This window comes from Arvicanthis niloticus, chromosome 13 (assembly GCF_011762505.2).
Source record: "Arvicanthis niloticus isolate mArvNil1 chromosome 13, mArvNil1.pat.X, whole genome shotgun sequence".
Taxonomy (NCBI): domain Eukaryota; kingdom Metazoa; phylum Chordata; class Mammalia; order Rodentia; family Muridae; genus Arvicanthis; species Arvicanthis niloticus.
In genome coordinates, this window is record NC_047670.1 from 40,554,296 (window position 1) to 40,572,490 (window position 18,195).

Genomic DNA, 18,195 nt, shown 5'->3' on the forward strand with positions numbered 1-18,195 from the left:
TGCACATATGTACCCACTATGTTAGTGTGAGTGCGTGTATGTGTATATACATGTGTATGTGCATGTTGGTTAGAGGACAACTGGGGGAGTTGGTGCTTTTCTTCTATCATGTGGGTTCTGGAAATGTCTGATTCTCAGCCTCCTTTAATGAAAACATTTCTTTTTTCTGCCAAGTGTGCTAGACATCCTTGGCCATAGATAAGGATTATTCCTGTGACCTCTCTTCTTCTTCATTGGGTTACAAGTCCATTTTTATGGTAGTACCACTCCGTTTGTGTGGCCATAGCTTTATTGTATTCTCTTTATGGCAGACTATTCCACTGCATAAATGTGTCACATTTGATTTTTCTATTATTGTTTGCTGGGAACTTGTGAGAATGACGTTTTAGAAGAGGAGTCAGATCATGCCATTGTCTCCTCCTCCCTATCTCCCATTGTTCTTCTATCACACGTGGGACCAAATATGAGGTCCTTCCCATGACTCTTTTGATTTGTGTCTTTTCCCTGCTAGCCATAGCATTCCTCAGCCAGCTCTGGCCTCTGGTGGTTCCTTGGGCATACTTGAAGTCCTTATAGTATGTTCATACTTCTGCAGTATTCAAACTCTTGCCCAGGTAACCTCCTGATATGCTCTCATTCCAATTTGCTAAAATGTGCTCTCCCTGCCTGTCTAAAACTCTCCTCCCAACTGCCCTCCAGAACTTTTTTTTTCTAATTTATTTTCATGGCTTTTATCACTGGTTTTCCATTAAATATTCTTTCATCCACATATAGAGAACCTTCATAAGCATAGAAGTGTCACAGATGTCAAAGTGATGCCTTGCCTTATTCTCACAGTATCTCAGCATCTGGAATAGTTATTTGTAGCATCACGCTGAGTGGCTGTACGTGTTTTCCTCTTCCTTGCTTGCTAATGCTATGTGTCTTAGGAGGTTCTAGCAAGGAGAACTCGCAAGAAGCTGTATGCCTTGTTTTCTAGTTGGATTCGGACCCATAAAATCACAGATAGAACAAATCCTTTTCTTTTGACCTTAGAGGAACTTGCAAGACAGCTGGGTAACCCTGCATATTTCCTAGTTCTATCAGCAGAAAGGAGAGAGGAGACAAGAGGAGGAGAGGGGAGGGAAGGGGAGGGGAGGAGATGGGAGGGGAATAGAGAGAGCAGAGTGAGGGGAGAGAGAACGGGGAGAGGGGAGGAGAGGGGAGAGGGAAAACGAGGAGAGAGGAGAGGGAGAGGGTGGAGGAGAGAGAGAGAGAGAGAGAGAGAGAGAGAGAGAGAGAGAGAGAGATCGCTTAGTAGGTAAGGTGATGCCACAGAGCATCCTCTCCAGGGTGAAGAGCTCTGATCCAGGAGCCTGAAGATGTAATTGAAAGCTCATCCAAATGAACATGTACATGGTCCATGGGCTGAGGTTCATCAGTGAACCCTTCTGAGTAGCCAGATTGTTGTAAGAAGAAGGAGATGATGGGCAAGACAATGATTATTAGTAACATTCAAGTCATTGCTAATTATTCCTATCAATTTTACATATTTGTTTCCCCTTGATGATTAATAGCACATGTGTGTTTTTCTGGCACAGGCAACAGAGACAGGACTCTGCTTTCTGTAAATACAGAAGGCTTTTTTTAGAGAGATGCTTAGGAGCTCCTAGTTGGGGAATGCTCAGAAATCCTCCTCTCAAAGGAATGGGACCGTTTTAGCTCCACAAGGGCTGAAGAAAAGACTTGGTCATAGGGGAGGGAATATGTTTTGTCCTCAGGGCAAGAATATCTGATTGGTTCTAATTGATCTCAGTGCACACTAACTGGTCAAGGGAAGGAAGATCCTTTAATCTGACAATCCCACGAAGGGTGGGAAAATAAAACCTGAGATACGGTGACCATGAAAAGAAGCAATAAATGCTGGTCAAGGAATGAATGGAAGAGATACTGTTACCATTATGGCTCCCAGGGTCCTAGTTTTGCTCAGGACTGTGGGGAGCGGGGGGGGGGGGGAGCAAAAGTAAGAGAAATCACAACACTGAATGTTTCTGATCCTTTTTACTGCAGGTACAGCTGCAGGCAGCTGGGCAGTGATGGGTCTGGGACTTCTAAACACTAGTGGTTCACAACACATTGGGTTTGCCTGGAGTTCTTGGCTAATTGCTATTACTAATTAGGAGACTCTGTTCACGTGAAGTTCATGGCATGCTGTCACCCTTTTCAGCTTTGCTCCTTGGTACCCACATTCCCCTGGGAGTGAGGATTCTGTGATGAGCAGGTCTGGGTGGTTTGCTTCTCTTTCATGCACTTTCCTGTCTGGGCCTCAGAAGGCACCTCTGAATCATCTTTCTGTGATGTCACCTTGGGACAATGGTGAATAGCTATTGCCTTTTCATTTCCCAGCTCATGTTCTGAAATGAAAGTGAAGGGAAGAGGACACAGGAACATCTCTGTTTCCTTTGTACTTAGTGATCCTTTGCCTGAACGTTACTATAAAAATACCTCATTGTCTGCTTTCATGATTAGAAAATGAGCAAAGTCCTTTTTTGTGGACAACTGAAAAAAAAATGGATAACAATATAAAGAAAAAATGTTCCTTTTAATCTTATCAGCATTCCATTGTGTAATGTCACCATGTAGAGGATTAGCTTTATTTCATTTCAGTGTACACACACACCGTGCTGGCTGGTTAGTTTTTGCCAACATCACAAACTAGACTGGATGGAGAGATAGAGATGCAATTGATAAATTGCCTCCTTTAAACTGCCCTGTGCACCTATCTGTAGAACATTCTCTGGATTAATGATTGATGTAGGAGGGTCTAGGCCAGCCTGTGGGTAGTGCCATCCCTAGGCAGGTGGACCTGGGTTGTATAAAAGAAGTAGTTGCACAAGCCAGAGGGAGCAAGCCACTACACAGCTTCCCTCCACAATATCTGTTTCAGTTCCTGTCCTGATTTCCCTTAGTGATTGACTGTGGCATAGAAGTATAAGTCAAATGATCTTTACTCGTCCATATTATTTTTGGTGTTGGTATTTATCACAGCAGCAGAGAGAAAACCAGGACATATGTATCAGCTTTTCTAGTTTCTGTTATTTACAGAGCTAATAGCCAATGATAAAAAGCTCTGATATTACATGCAGAACTTCTTCAGGAGGAAGGAACTAATTAATTATGCAGATGTGGAAAATCACATTGGATGCTATGTTACATTATGGTCCAGGCATGTCCAACCTGCGGCTCATGATGTGACCATATGTGGTAGAAGATAGCTATGAATACGGTCCAGCACATGTGAACTTCTGTGGTGATTTGAGAATGGCTCCCACAGGCTCACATATATTTGGATGAATGGTCCCCAGTTGGTAGAACTGTTAAAGAGGATTAGGAGATGTGGCCTTAAAAGCCCACACTGTTCCCTCATAGCTGCTTTTCTATCTGGGTCATGCTTGTAGAACAGATGTAAGCACTCAGCTACTGCTCCAATGCCCTGTCTGCCTGTTTGCTGTCATGGTTCCCATCCTGGTGGCTGGGGACCCACCCTCTGAAACTGTAAGCAAGCCCCCCAATTAAACACTTTTCTGTATATGTTTCTTTGGTCATCATGTTTTTGTCATGGCAATAGAAGAGTAACTAAGTTGTCCTTCAACATCAATTAGTGATTAAGAAAATATGTCATAAAAAAAGAATAAAAACATCTCATATATATGTTTACAGAGGAGAGTCTTCAGTTGAGGATCTCTAACAAGTTACTTCTGTCAGTTAAGGCTTAGTTTCCTTATCTGTAAAATGAGTAGAACTATTACAAGTTACAAAGAATCTTAGGGTGCCTCTCCCTTGGTATTTTATCAGGGGACCAGGACTATGAGACTCATGGTTTACTTTAGGTATAACTTCTCAGCAGACTCCCAAAGAAGACACCTTGTGTAAGGTACAGAGCAGAGAAAACAAGCACCACTTTATCTATAGAGATGTAGACCACATAAGCTTAGCTCCTGAAGCTCACAAGTCCCCCAAAGTTAATTCTAGCTAAATAGCTTCAAGTCCTCATTATCTGGCATGTTGGCAGGATCCACTTGGAGAGGGATACAGATGTGGAGAGAACACATGTACTCTGAACTCAGGATGAGCTAATGGGGACTGGGATCCCATTGGCTGCCAGCAGAAGACATGGCAGAGAAAAAAAAACAGTAAGATACTAGGGCTTTGTCTAAGAGAGTCCTTAAAGAAGTGAGAGGTGGAGTTTCTAGAGCCTTTACTGGGCCTGTCTTTCAGCATGGGAGGAAGGGAACCACAAGAAGCAGTGCTTATGTGCACACACTTTAAAATACATTGCATTTTTTTTTGTTTTAGCTTTACAGAAAAAAATGAGCAGAAAGCATGACCTCTTCTCTATCAATGTGCCCTAGTCCCAGGCTTACTCTGTTACTAACTTCTTGGATTAGAGTAGCACATTGGTTCCAATTGATAAGCCAATATTGATCTGCTATTCTCACCAAAGTCCATACTATCTATTGATTTTGTCTTCTCATCTGTTACCAAATACCTGAGAAAAAGCAGCTTAAGGAAAGAAGGGTTTATTTATGCCCACAGTTTGAGGTTATCTTTATTCCACTGTGGTGTGGAAAGCATGGCGCTTAGACTGCATCTTCGTGGTGGTAGGAGCTTGGAGCTGCTTGCTCACATCTGGGCAAATGAGAATGCAGAGGCAAGGCAGAAACCACATCTGGACTATAAACCTGAGAGATCCAGTTCCTCCAGGTAGGCCTACCTCATAAAGGATCCACAACCTCTCCAAAACAACAGTACCAGTTAGAGAATTAGTGTGAATGCCAACTCTTTGTGTGTGTGTGGTGGTGGTGGTGGTGGGGCAGCTTACAACCAAGCAACACCCTGCTAATTCCTGGTGCTATTGATTTCATGGGTCTTGGCACGTTTTAAGGACAGACATCCACCCATTCTCTTCAAATCCCCCTTTTCTCCCCCTAAGCTTCCTATCATCCTCCACCCCTGTCAGCCTGTACCACTGCACAAATACTTTTAATGCCCCATGTCCCTGTCAATGAGCACATGAACCATTCTCAGTATCTGAGATCTGATCATCCGTTCTGAGTTCCCTGGGTGGGAGTAAGAACTGAGGTCAGAGATTCACTTCTTGTCCTTCTGCAGCCTGGACCACATAAGGAATAATAATATCCATCCAGAGGGTTTAAAAAAAAAAAAACAAACAAACAGGGATTGAATATATAAAAATTGAGTTCCAAGTCTTCTGATGTTAGTCATGCCCGAAGCCTCTAATTTTGGGTTTTGGTAAGTCCACAGGAAGTAAGTTAGTATATGTTTTAGTATGCCATGGGTTTGTTAAACAAACCTGGGAGCTGAAGGACAGTGCTTGCCCTAAAGAATGAGTTTCTAAAGAAGAATAACGGCGTATAACTATTGGCCATTGCTCGGTATAAAGTAATGTCCCATTCCAATGGGCGGTTTCCTAAACTTTACCATTACCAATGCTCCCCAGAGTCCACTAACACTGTCACTCATTTCTTGCTGGATTCACCTCTGAATCTGTCTGCTGTGGCATACTGACATCCGAGTCATGGTTGGCATTTCTCACTGTCTCCTGAGTACTCCACTCAGTGTTCTGCCTTCACATCAGATTTGACAGTCACACCAGGCACCTCTGTAGCTGGAGAGAAATTGCTTTACAAGTGCATGGTGGCTGAGAACATCAAATGATGTATCTACAGTGGAACATAATAGCATAGCTTCTCAACAAATGACGAGCTAAAACGACCAGATAGTCCAACCTCGGATTCCAGGGCACACATATAAAAGCATTAAAAGCAGCAATGTAAATAAGGATGCACCCCGAGTTCATAATGGCACTACCACACTAGTCAAAAGGTGGAAGCAGCCTGGGTACCTATAGGCAAATATATGGTATGACGACTACTTTCAGTTATCAACTTGACACAATCTAGAGTTATCTGGGAAGGGAATCTCAGTGAGAGATTGCTTATATTAGTGTTGGTCTATGGCCATTTCTATGGGGGGAGTTGTCTTGATTTGTTAATAATGTGGAAAGATACAGCAGCCAAGTGTGGGCATCACCATTCCCTAGGTAGTGGAATCCTAAACCATGTAAGTGCAGAGAGTGAGCTGAACACTGATGAGCATTTCTCTTCCCTTTTGACTGCTGATATGTGATGTGACTAGTTGCCTCAAGTTCCTGCCTTGACTCCCTTGAAGTGATGACTATGGTCTGGGATCGTAAGCTAAAAGAAAGCCTTCCTTTCTTAAGTTGCTGTATTTTATCATAGCAACAGAAACAAAACTAGGATGTATGGGTAAACAAAATGAGAAAGATCCTTACCATGGAATATTACCTTTAAAAAGAATGGAAATTCTAGCAGACGCTACACTGAGGATACCTCAGGAACATTTTCTGGCTCTGCTCAGGTGAGAAGCTTGGAAACGGAATGAACCAGGGAGCTGGTGGAGGCGAAAGTGTGGGAACTGTTTACTCACTTGATTTTTAGATTCAACAATTTATTCTTGGGAGAAGCGTCTGTTAATTCTGCTCACTATGCAGTTTGTATCCAGAGACATTTCCAGCAGATCGTCTGATGTGACTTCTTTTTGAGGTGACATCAAAGGGTGAAATGATAACAGACTGACCAAGATTCATAATGAAGCAAGTGAATCACCAGGGTCTACGTGGTGGTCTAAACACAAAGTGGAGGGAGGCTTTGATAGTGGGATACATATTTCCTTTTCCTGAGGGATCAGTATATGGTAAGCATTTGACGAGGACAATTGCATCTTTTGGACGTGGAGATGAATCAAGCCAAGCTGCAAAATGCCCAAGTCTAACTGCAGTCTGTTGTACAACAAGATACAGCTAAACATTTTTCCAATGCAAGGAACCTTCCTTCCCTCCCTCCCTCCCTCCCTCCCTCCCTCCCTCCCTCCCTCCCTCCCTTCCTTCCTTCCTTCCTTCCTTCCTTCCTTCCTTCCTTCTAAGGAAAAACTGCAGTCGGGTCCTTTATTTCTCTCTTGTACACTAGGCCATGAATTCGTATGGAGTGGGTTCCAGAAGCTCAGGCTCTTTCCTGTTAATTCTCACAATGTATGCTTCTCTGGGTGGCGCAGGCTGGAGCTTCAGCTGAACCCAGGTGCCCTTCTCTTTGGCTTCCTTCTTCTTCTGATCGTTCTCCTTCACCCGCTTCAGGAACCTGTGTGGGGGTCCTTGCATCTGCTCCACCATGAGGCTAGGGCCACTGGGGGGAGGCAAAGGCTCCGGAAGTTTGACTGCACTCACCCCAGACAGGCAGTGTCCGGCTATGGAAAGCTACTCCGGGGATGGGGGAGCACAGTCTGGGGTCCTGGGGAAGCTGGAGCTAGCTAGGAGGGTCCCTGGGCCTGCAGGGCGGCTGGGCACTGTCTGGTTATCAGGCTCTTGGGCACCCAGGCGCCGCTGGAAGCTACAGAAGAACCGAGAATGAATTGGGGCCCAAGGGCCCACGGCCGAAGAGGAGAGGAGGAGAGAAGTTCTGGCTGCGCAGGGGGAAAGGGGGGAGTCCTTGGCTTGGTCATGGTGGTCGGCTTGCTTGGGTTGGTGATCACCATGGCTGGGAACACAGAGAGGTCTTCTGCAGGAGATTAGATGGTGGCTCTGTAGGTGAAGGCCTTCTTCATTGCTCCCCACGGGGGATCCCGATGAAAGAGAAGCAGTTTTAAGATGTTTATTGTCATGGTGGAAAGTAGATGGGAAACTGTACCCCCATTTCTCAGTGTGGGCCTGAGGTTAAATACCTTTTGCAGGGAGGAGTGTCTGGGAAGGAAAGCTTAATTGGCTAATCCCTTCTGGCCTTAGGTATCTCATTAATATGGGGATCTATCTTGAGGCTATGTGATGTCCTCTACCTGTGGAGGAGCTAGGGGGGTGTTGCCCTACGTGACTGAAGGTCAGAAATCTATGGAGGGCTGTAGCCTCCAGTCAGGAGCCTGGAGCCTGGGGTCGTGGTGAAACGCCTGTGGTCCCTTAGGGTCACCTGCTGTCTCTCAGGGTCACCTGGGGTCCCTCAGGATCACCTGGGGTCTCCGGGGATTTCTAGCCTGTGCTCAACCAGAACCCAGGCTGCTTTTCAAGGTCCTCCATATATGTTTATATATCAAGAAAGCAATATTTGTATCTTTCCAAGGTAGTAAGAAAACTTATTGAATTCTTAGAAACATCATTTAACTTCTCAAAAGATTCTGATCATTGTTACTAGACTCAAAATGATGTTTGTACTGTTTTATTTTTGGAATATATTAATTATACAGAATCTTGGGTTTCACTGTAGCATTTTAATTTCATTTGACCATAGTCACCCACCATTACCATCTATTGTTCCCTTCCTGCTCCATTTTCTCTTCTTTTAAAAACTATTGACTTACTTGTTATACTTTTAGATTTATCTACTTATGTATATGAATGTTTGCCTGTATGCATGCATGTATGTATGTGTATCACATGTGTTCCTGGAAGTCAGAAAAATCCCATATTCTAGAGAACTGTAGTTGCAGATGCTGTGAGCCACCTTAGGGGTGCTGAGAACTGGACTGGGGTCCTCTGAAAGAGCAACAAGTGCTTTTAACTACTGAGATTGTTAGCTTGAGAAAATCATAGCAGGGAGCAGGACTAAAGGAAGGAAGCAGTAGGAGGGAAGGGAGAAAAGCCAGTAGAAACATGTACTATTGAAGTTAGTGTTCTAGGAAACCAAGGCTTGATCCTGCTCATGATCTTGGGTGATACATGCGAGGAGATGGAGGGATGACAGAGAAAGGGACAGGTGATATAATTATATTATAGTCTCAAAGATGTAAAATATTAAAAAAAATCAACAATAAAAATATCAACGGGGGGATTTCTAAGATTTGTGTACCTAAGAATGTATCCTCAGCTCTGTTTTGCTGGCTGAGTTTGTACCTGGGGCATCATTTTTTTTGGAAGTTTGGGAGTCATGTGCACACTCAAAGAATCAGGTTTCTGTTGCTGTCTGATGGCACTGAAGCAGCCCTGGTGCTAAACAGCATGGGCAACTTCCTGTCCAGGTTCTTCATGATATCATTCTACACAGCTTTCCCTGTAAAGTAGTAAAAATGACCACCTGACATTCCACCTTCTGTTACCAGCAATAGTCAGGCAAACTAAGGAGGGAGGGAGGGAGGGAGGGATGGAGGGAGGGAGGGAGGGAGGGAGGGAGGGAGGGAGGGAGGAAAGGAGGGAGTTTGTATGTGCATGTGACATGACGTACAGACAGGGTGCATTACCAGAGAGTTTGAAGTAGTAGAAGACAGATGGCTAAACCTTCACAGAATAAAACGACACAGCAAAGACCATAATTCATTCATGTTGGGAAATACACGCAGGCATCTCTGTTTCTTATTGGAAACCCTGGTCAGTAAACAACATGTGCACCTCTTAGGCAAGGGGATGGGATGGCTCAGCTCATTGTGGGAGGTGCCACCCCTGGGAAAAAGTAACAATACAAAAGAGAAAGAGACCATGATTTCAAGAGGAAGCAAATGGGAAGTGGTTTACATTGGAGAGAGGAAAAGAAAAGGGGAAATGATGTACTTATATTAATTAATTAAAGAAAGAAAGAAAGAAAGAAGGAAAGAAAGAAAGAAAGCAGATTGAACAAGCCATGGGGAGCAAGCCAGTAGGCAGCATTCCTCCATGGCCTCTGCTTTCAGTTCTTGTCATACTTGAGTTCCTATGTTGGCTTTCCTCAAGGATTGATGGTGACCCTTTTCCCCTAAGTTGGTTTTTGTTATTATCATAGCAATAGAAACCAAACTAAGAAAATCTTGTGTTTCTGAATTTTTGAATTATAACCAGAAAGCTTTTACCTATTCCCAGACTATAAAGGAACATACACATCTTTTCCCTTCAAACTGTAGTTTCACTCTTAGCAATATGTAGATATTTGATAATTTCATGTCTGCTTTTATGTGTGAGATGTGTATCTAATTTGAACTTTTTCAAAATGGCTACCCAGTTGTCTCAGCACCATAGATTAAAAGTCAACGTTTGCTCCCAAGAGTATTTTTAAACACACTTACAGGTCAGTTAGTTTGGCCAGATAGAATGCTTGGCTCAAATTTTGGGTTAGAGTGCACTTCCCAGGTTTATTTATCCCAGTTCGAGTGACACTGACCTCTGGCTGGCCAGCTAAAGCCCAGTTGGTCATCCCAGGTTGGCATTGTGATGACAAGGTCTGCAGCAGGGCAAGACCCTGTGGCCAGCTCGGCATCTGGATTCTGTCTCCCGGGGCCTGTGGATTGATTCCATGGTAGCTGTCCAATTTCTTGCCTGTGGTTATTTTCACATGTTGAAACATCCCCAGCTGGTCTTAGCCTCAAATTACTATGCTGTGTTTTTCCTCTGGCCTTTAAAAATTCAAGGCATTTTTCTAAATACTAGTTTCAAAGTTTGCTTTGCACTCTTTTTATTCTAAATCCAGATGACCCTGGTGGTGTAGCAAAGGGATGAAAGCATCAAGAGAAATGCCCACATGTCTATTGGTGTTCTTTTTATCTGGACTGGTATTAGGTTGAAGAAATCAGAGGTGTTGTATGTCTTTTTGTAATAAGCACACATTGAATGCCTACGAATGTTAGTTCATGGCAAACCCTGGATAAGACACAGCCCTGGTCCTTGAGCTAGAGCACATGACCCAAGAGGCAGCCAAGATAACAGCTCTTAGGGAGAAAGTGTTAACTACTGTGGAAAGAATAGGAAAAGAGAAATCTGTGGTTTGAGATTTTTTTCAAGATGGTAAGGAAGGTTGGAGATAAGCTTTCTAGATAGTTCTTTATAATAGGAGTAAGAATGGATATGTTCTATATTTAGAAGCCTTTTTACTCCTACCAATTAACCTGAGCTTCAGCACACTGCCACCTTGTAGGTGTCCATACTAAGTCCACTTTGCAGCAGAGGAAACTGAGGTCTAGAAAAACAGATGTTTAAGGAGCTTCTTTCTGACTCCAGCATCCTCCCTCTGCCATAATTCCTCCTGGGTATTTTTCTCAGTTTTCCTAGAATTTGAAGGAAGATGGAAGTGTATCTGGCCTGCATTCTTTGGGACTGTGATTTATTTTCTTTGATGCTGTGGAATGCTGTCCTCCAGGCACAGCTTGGATATTGACTTCTGGAATCATCAACATTGATAATTACCCAAAAGAGATGTCACAAGACTGAACTCGTTAACTTTCCATCATGAAAGGGCCCTGGGTCTCACAGGACTCTTCCTACATAGCGATGTATACATTCTTAGTAGTTGATGGAGTCTCCAAGAGATTCTTGTCTTGAACGGTGTACACTGTCAACACTTCACTTTCCAGTAAGTAATTCTAATGAACTCTTTGTTTCATCAAATTAAGTTGCATTGTTATTGCTTGCTTTTTCTTTTTCTTTCTTTCTTTTTTAAATGTCACTGGTGTTCTAAGTGGGAAAAACAAATGCTTGTTGATCTCCCCAAGAAAAGTCCACAGAACATCTGTCCCCTTCTGAGTAGGTACAGATCAGTATAAATTTCCCTCCCATTCCTTCCCTCACATATGCCTTGTTTGCACTTCTTCCATTCTGTTCCCATTTCAAAAGAGGCATCAACTGTCTTCAGATGGCTGAATGCATGTGACAGGATGGAAAATGACAAATGCCACCCCATCGAGGATGATTATTGTAATTTTCTCCACTATGATAGGCTCACAACGACCAGACAATAGCCAATAATAACAGTATACTTTAGTAGGTTGCTCTGAGCCTTTGGCTCTGGTAGGGACTTTATAGACAGAAAATGTCATTGAGGCATGTGACAAACTCCATGCCCTTGTTCATAAGATGAAACCGCATCAGTGGGACTGGAATTCAGCATAACACCAAAGGTTGTTCTCTAGAAATAGTTTGGATGAAAAACAGGGAAACATGCCTTCATTTCTTCATGTCCTCTGTCCACCATGAGCTTCATTTCCTGGTTGTTAGTTTCTGTTGACTCTCTCTGTTTTACACATCCAGCCCCTGCTTGGCTCCTCTGTTCACAGCAGGTTTAGAGACTTGAGGTTCTTGTGAAGAAGTTTTGGTCTCCTTTGTGCCCTGGCTAGGGGAGAAGCTCAGCTGATACCCCTCTGAGCTGCAATGTGTATTCTAGTGTGTTCTGTACTAGAGCATGGATGGGCTAGCTTGGAGGGTGAAGATGAAGGGATGAAAGGGCAAAGGAGATATGTTTGTATTGTCTCTTCCTTGCTAAGCACAGCATCACTGCTTCTGCTTGGTCCTGTACTGTGATTGTCCTCAGCTACGTCAGCTAACATGTGGGACATAGGGTTGCTCTCCACCTTTTTTTTTTTTTTTTTTTTTTTTTGTCATTTCTTGGAAAATGTAGGCTGATTCTCAGGACATATGAGGTGCTTCCAAAGTGGTTTGTGAGGATTTGTTTTCTGGTAAAAAAGGAGAAGTGGTAAAGGGAACTTATGTGTTAGTAAGAGCTGTATGGATACAAGAATAAGAAGTTGAAGTGGACCCAGCTTAGCATGAAGGGGTACTGATGCCAGTGTTGGAGGATGTGGGAATACGGAGGAGTAAGTTAAGGGAGATCATTTCTTATGGTTTTTCCAATGCCAACATCCTCATGTGCCCCCAGCCCTTTCACCTATCTCTGTAAGGGCTTCCTGTTGGGTGTGTATGCCATGACCTTCATCCCAGGGTATTGTGAAGAGAGCTGTGAGAAGAGCTTTTCTTCCAACTCACAATTTCATACATCTTTATTTCTGGCACAGGGCCTAAAGCCCTACATTTGCTGTTGGTATAGGGGGTTGGAAGAAGAGTCAACTTCAAAGCCATAGTTCAGTAATAGATAGGAGGGACCTAGCATGCTCAATGCCTCACCTAGAAAAGAATACTGAAGGCTGAGGTCAAGAAACAAGATGTGTCTTGTCTTTTTTTAGTGCTGACTAGCTAGGAAAAGTTTCTCCATGAGCCCCTAGGAAGAACCATCCCATAGATTAGACCACCAGACACCAGCCACATCTCCTTAATCTCTCTCTCTTCCATGCCATTAACACATAGTTCATGTACTTAGCATATGTCAGGGAGATGAAGGTTGATTTTTACTCATATTAGTTTTAGCTTTCTTTGGTTTCAAACACTTCTCTCTCTGTGGTATCCGTCTGTGTAGAAGCTTGGTATGTGCCATTGCTGGGAAATGAATTACCCCATATGTAGCACTGAGCATTGAACTCAGCTCTCCTCATCACATAATCCTGTGGGTCAGTGTGATGGCTTTTCTTGGTTGTCAACTGGACTATATCTGGAATGAAGTACAATCTAGAAATGGGGGACAAGCCTGTGATCTGGACCTCAACGCTGGAAGATCCAGATTTTGAGGAGGGACAATACATGCTTTAGATTAGCACATGCATTAAATCCAGACCTTGAGTCACACCTTTATTCTGGGCTATATCTTCTGCTGGAAACCTGCATAAAGACACTGGAAGAAGGAAAGGTTAGTTTGTTTTTTGCCTGCTTGCACTCTCTTTGTCAGCACATCTTCTGGAACCTACTTCTTCAGGATTCCAGCCTATACAGAAGACAGGCCTCTTGGAACTGAGCAACTACTAAATTTTTGGACTTTCCATTCACAGCTGGCTATTGTATTAGTTGGACTGCAGTCTGTAAGTCATTCTAATATATTATATACATATATATGTAAGTCATTCTAATATAACATATATATGTTATATTAGATATATATATGTGGATATATATATGTGGATATATATATGGATATATATATTATCCATATATATATAATATATATAATATATATAATATATATAATATATATATATATATATATATATATATATATATATATATCCATTCATTCTTCATTCTATTAGTTCTGGAACTCTAGAGAACCCTGACTAATACAGTCAGGAATCTGGGAGCCACCAATTGAGATCCCACTGTCCCCTAGGCTGCCAGGTGGGGCTATGGCTGTGATTTGCTCACATCCCTGCTCTATTTCCAGACTATGTTTTCTAGGTATTGCCCTGGATTCAATCTTTACTTATATAGTTTTGCTACCTTTCAAGCTTTTTACAATCTAGGGAGATGAGAGCTTTCAGAACCATCAAGCCCCAGCGCCATCTTTTTTTTTATGGCCCATTCCCCAGTTTGTCCCTCTCCTCTCACGCTTTATTGTAAGCAGTGGGAAGGAAACAGATGGACTCTTAATACTTGGCCTGGGAAGATTCTTAATGAGACAGTGCGGTTTGCCAGCTCTACTCTGTACTTTCTACATAACTACAGCAGAGAGTGTTGCCACGATTTCTGCTGAGCCACAACAAAACTTTTCCGTCTCTCAGCTTCCGGTAAGGTTTCTTTGATTTCCTGAGTTCTTAAATTCAAACTTTTGTGCTCTTCAAGGAGTTATTTATTGGTTTAGGTGTCTTTGTATACGTTTTTGCACACATGTATGTGTGTATATATGCATGTGAAAATTAGAGGTCAATATTGAATGTCATCCATTCTTTATCTTATTCTTTGAGACAACGTCGTTCCTGTACCTGGAGCTCACTGATTGGCAAGACTGCCTCCCAGTGCTGGGGTGACAGGCATGTATTACAAAGCCCAGTTATTTACATGGGTGCCAGTGATCTGAATTCAGGCTCTCATGCTTGTGTGACAAGCAGTTTGCTTACTTGTGTTCACCAGCCCTAAAGGAGATTTAAACTCTTAACATTGCTTAAAGTTTTTTGCCTTGTTCTAAGGTCAATCCCACGTCCTAGACTTTTGTCAGGTAAGCACCCCACTCCTACACCCAAGTCTGTGATAGTTGACTATCTCTGCATAACTTAAAGCAAGCTTTATCTTACAGGTTCTGTGGATCAAGAATCCCTGTGCCTTAGCAGATGTTTTTGGCTCCATTGTCACTCATGAGAATGCAGTCAAGCTGACATCCAGGGCTCAGTCTTATCTCAAGACTCAACTAGAGACTGGGAGATCAAATTGTGTGTTTACAAATGTGATGAAAAAGGAGGGGTTGGGGATTTAGCTCAGTGGTAGAGTGCTTGCCTAGGAAGCACAAGGCCCTGGGTTCAGTCCTCAGCTCTGGAGAAAAAAAGACTGAAAAAGGGCAGGCTGTATTCTTTTACAGGCTGTAGGACTGAGGCCCTTAACTCCTCATGGGTTGCTGGAGTTGGAGCCTCAGATCTTCACTGAACTATGCAGGTCTCTACACAAGATGGCAGCATGATTATCTTAGCCTGAGCAATGGAGAGTGAATAAGATGATTTATAATGTCTAGAATGTAACATCCTGTAGCTCAGATTTAGTCAGTTAGAGATGAGTTATTCAAATCTGGCTATGGTGGCATATACATATAACCCCAAACCTCAGTCTGAGGCAAGAAGATCCTAAGTTTGAGGTCAATTTAGGATCTATAGATATAGATAGATATCTACATATCTATCTATGTATCTATATAGCTATGTATGTATGTATGTATATATGTATGTATCATCTACTGGGCTAACATGGACTGCATAATGAAATCCAATAGAGGTGGAGGTTAGACAAGTAGCTGCATTATAGAATTAAGCTGGATTATAGAATTAAGGAGGTACAAGCAGAAGAATCAAGAGTTTGAGGTTACCTATATAGGCTACATAATAGTTCAAGAACATTCCAGTTAGAAATAGCCAAAACTAAATAAACAAGCAAGTCATTAGTGCAGGCCACACTCAAGGTGAGGGGGTTACCTAAAAGTCATAAGAGTGGAGAGAGAATCACTTCAGAAACCTCTGAGACTCTACATACTCAAATGAAAACAGTTTCAGACTTGGGTATTTACTGAGGTACTACTTCTAGGAGCTTGGGACACATTAATGAGAAAAACTGACAAAGATGAATCTGGTCTCATGGAGCTCCCTGGGAGTATTATTATGAAGGCATGTGAGAACAGGGTATGTGTGAGGAACCGGAAGTACAGTAGGATGGGACTTGGATATGTAGCGGGCATGAACTACAAAGAACCTTCCTCACTAGGTTGTGTATTTGGCTTAATAACAGGAGCAAGGAGAAGTTATGCAGGTGGTGCAGCCATATTGTATGATGGCCTCCAAGACTATCAATAGGACAAGAGTGGGTAGTAGCCCCCATGAGAGATGATGGTGCCCACATCCTGCTTAATGAATTAAATGTGGAACTGTATAGGAGAATATTATATTTAGAAATAGGAAGGAATGCATACTGGCAGATGTTACAACTTGAAGGGAACTTAGAAACATTGTACTAAGACAAATACGTGACTCACTAGAGACCGCATTCTGTATGATTCCAATTGTATAAAATGCTCAGAATGGGCGAGTCATGCATGGAGATGGAAAGTAGATTAGTGGTTTCCTACAGTCAGAGAGGATGGGTGTGGAGGATGACAGCTAGAAGATACTGGGTTTCCGTTTGAGGCAATGAAAATAATGTGCTTAAATGGATAGGCCTGATTGTACAGTTCTGTGAATATAATAGTAATAACAAACTACATTACATTGTACATAGTCAAAAGGTTGCTTGTATTGCATGTGAGCTATGCTTTAACAAAGATGTTTCAGAAACAGAAAACAGTCTGGGGATATAGCTCTGTTGGTAGAGTGCTTGCTTAGTGTGTAAACATCCTGAGTTTGGCTCTCAGCATAGCGTGACCCAGGTGTGATGTGACTGGACTCTGACTTCAGCACTCAGGAGGTAGAGGAAGGAGGATCAGAAGTTCAAGGCCATCTTCAGCTGCTGAGCAGTTTAAGGCCCCGTCACAGTAAAAATGATGATATCAACAACAACAACAACCACACCACCACCAACCACACCAACACCACCCCCAAACCCTCCAAAACACAATATAGAACCTAAGGTAGTTCTGGTGACTCTGGGGCCAGTTTTTGGACTAGTGTATCTCTTCTTTCTGCTCATGGTTAGGTCTTTAAACCTTATCAAATTCTAAGTACCATTTTCCTCCATTTCTTTTTTTGTCCCATCTTTCCTATTCTTATGGGAATCTCTATCACATTTTTAATCCTTTGGCTTACTTTCATTTTGTTTTTCTCTACTTTAACCCATTTGGGGCTCCCGGTCACTTGTTCTCAGTATGACCCACATGACTAAGCCAGTGTGGCTATACATACACCCATAATCCCAGCACTGTGGAAATGGAGAAGGTAGGATCCAGGGCTTGCTGGATACCAGCCTAGCTACCTATTCAGGGGGAGACCCTATCTTATAGAAATGAGTCAAAGAATGATAGAGGAGGACACCCAACATCTCCTCTGACCGCTATGACAATATGCACACAAGTATGCACACACAAAGAAATCTGAATCTTTTACTAATACTGAACTCCTAGTTAAACTATGCCATCTACAATTCAGAAAATGACACTGCATGACTGCAACTAGCCACCATCAGGTCCCATATCCAATGAGCATCTTTTGTGTTAGGTCTTATTTGATAGTACACTGGACAAAGCAAAGAAATTTCACATCTTTGCAAAAGTTTTAATCCTAATGGGGAAATGAACAACTATATGAATATAGAACAATTAGTAAGACAAAGGGAGCACACATGAACACACCGAACACAGCCTCAGATGCAAATGACTAATGTAAAACCCAAGACTGGCTGGGAAAGGACAGACAGATGAGCAAACAGAACATTCTCAGCAGTCGTGAGTTCAGGTGCAGGTCCAGATGTGAGAGAAAGCATGTGTTGTTCCGTAAGAAACAGAACAGGGCAGAGCCAGTAAGAACTAAGGGAAGAACAGAGGCCTGGTCAGAGATGGCAAACTGTCTCTCAGGAGCTCATGGGTGCTGTCAAAACATCTGTTCGGAAAAGCGTCACAGTGCTGTTTTCATCTCAGACTTCTTCAAATCAGCAGGGACTGTATTGGTCTAGTCTGAGCAGCTCTATTGGAATCAAGCAGAGAATTCTTTTTTATAGATCTCAAAACTGGCAGTCCAAGGTTGAGGAGCTCATGTCTGTCGAGGACTGGCTGGTTGTGCCATCTTGTGGTGGAATACAATGGGTAAGAGGTGTGCAAGAGGCACAAGTCTGACTTCAGCTAATTAGCATAATTGGTTCATCAGAGACCTGAAGATCTCCTCTTAGGTCCC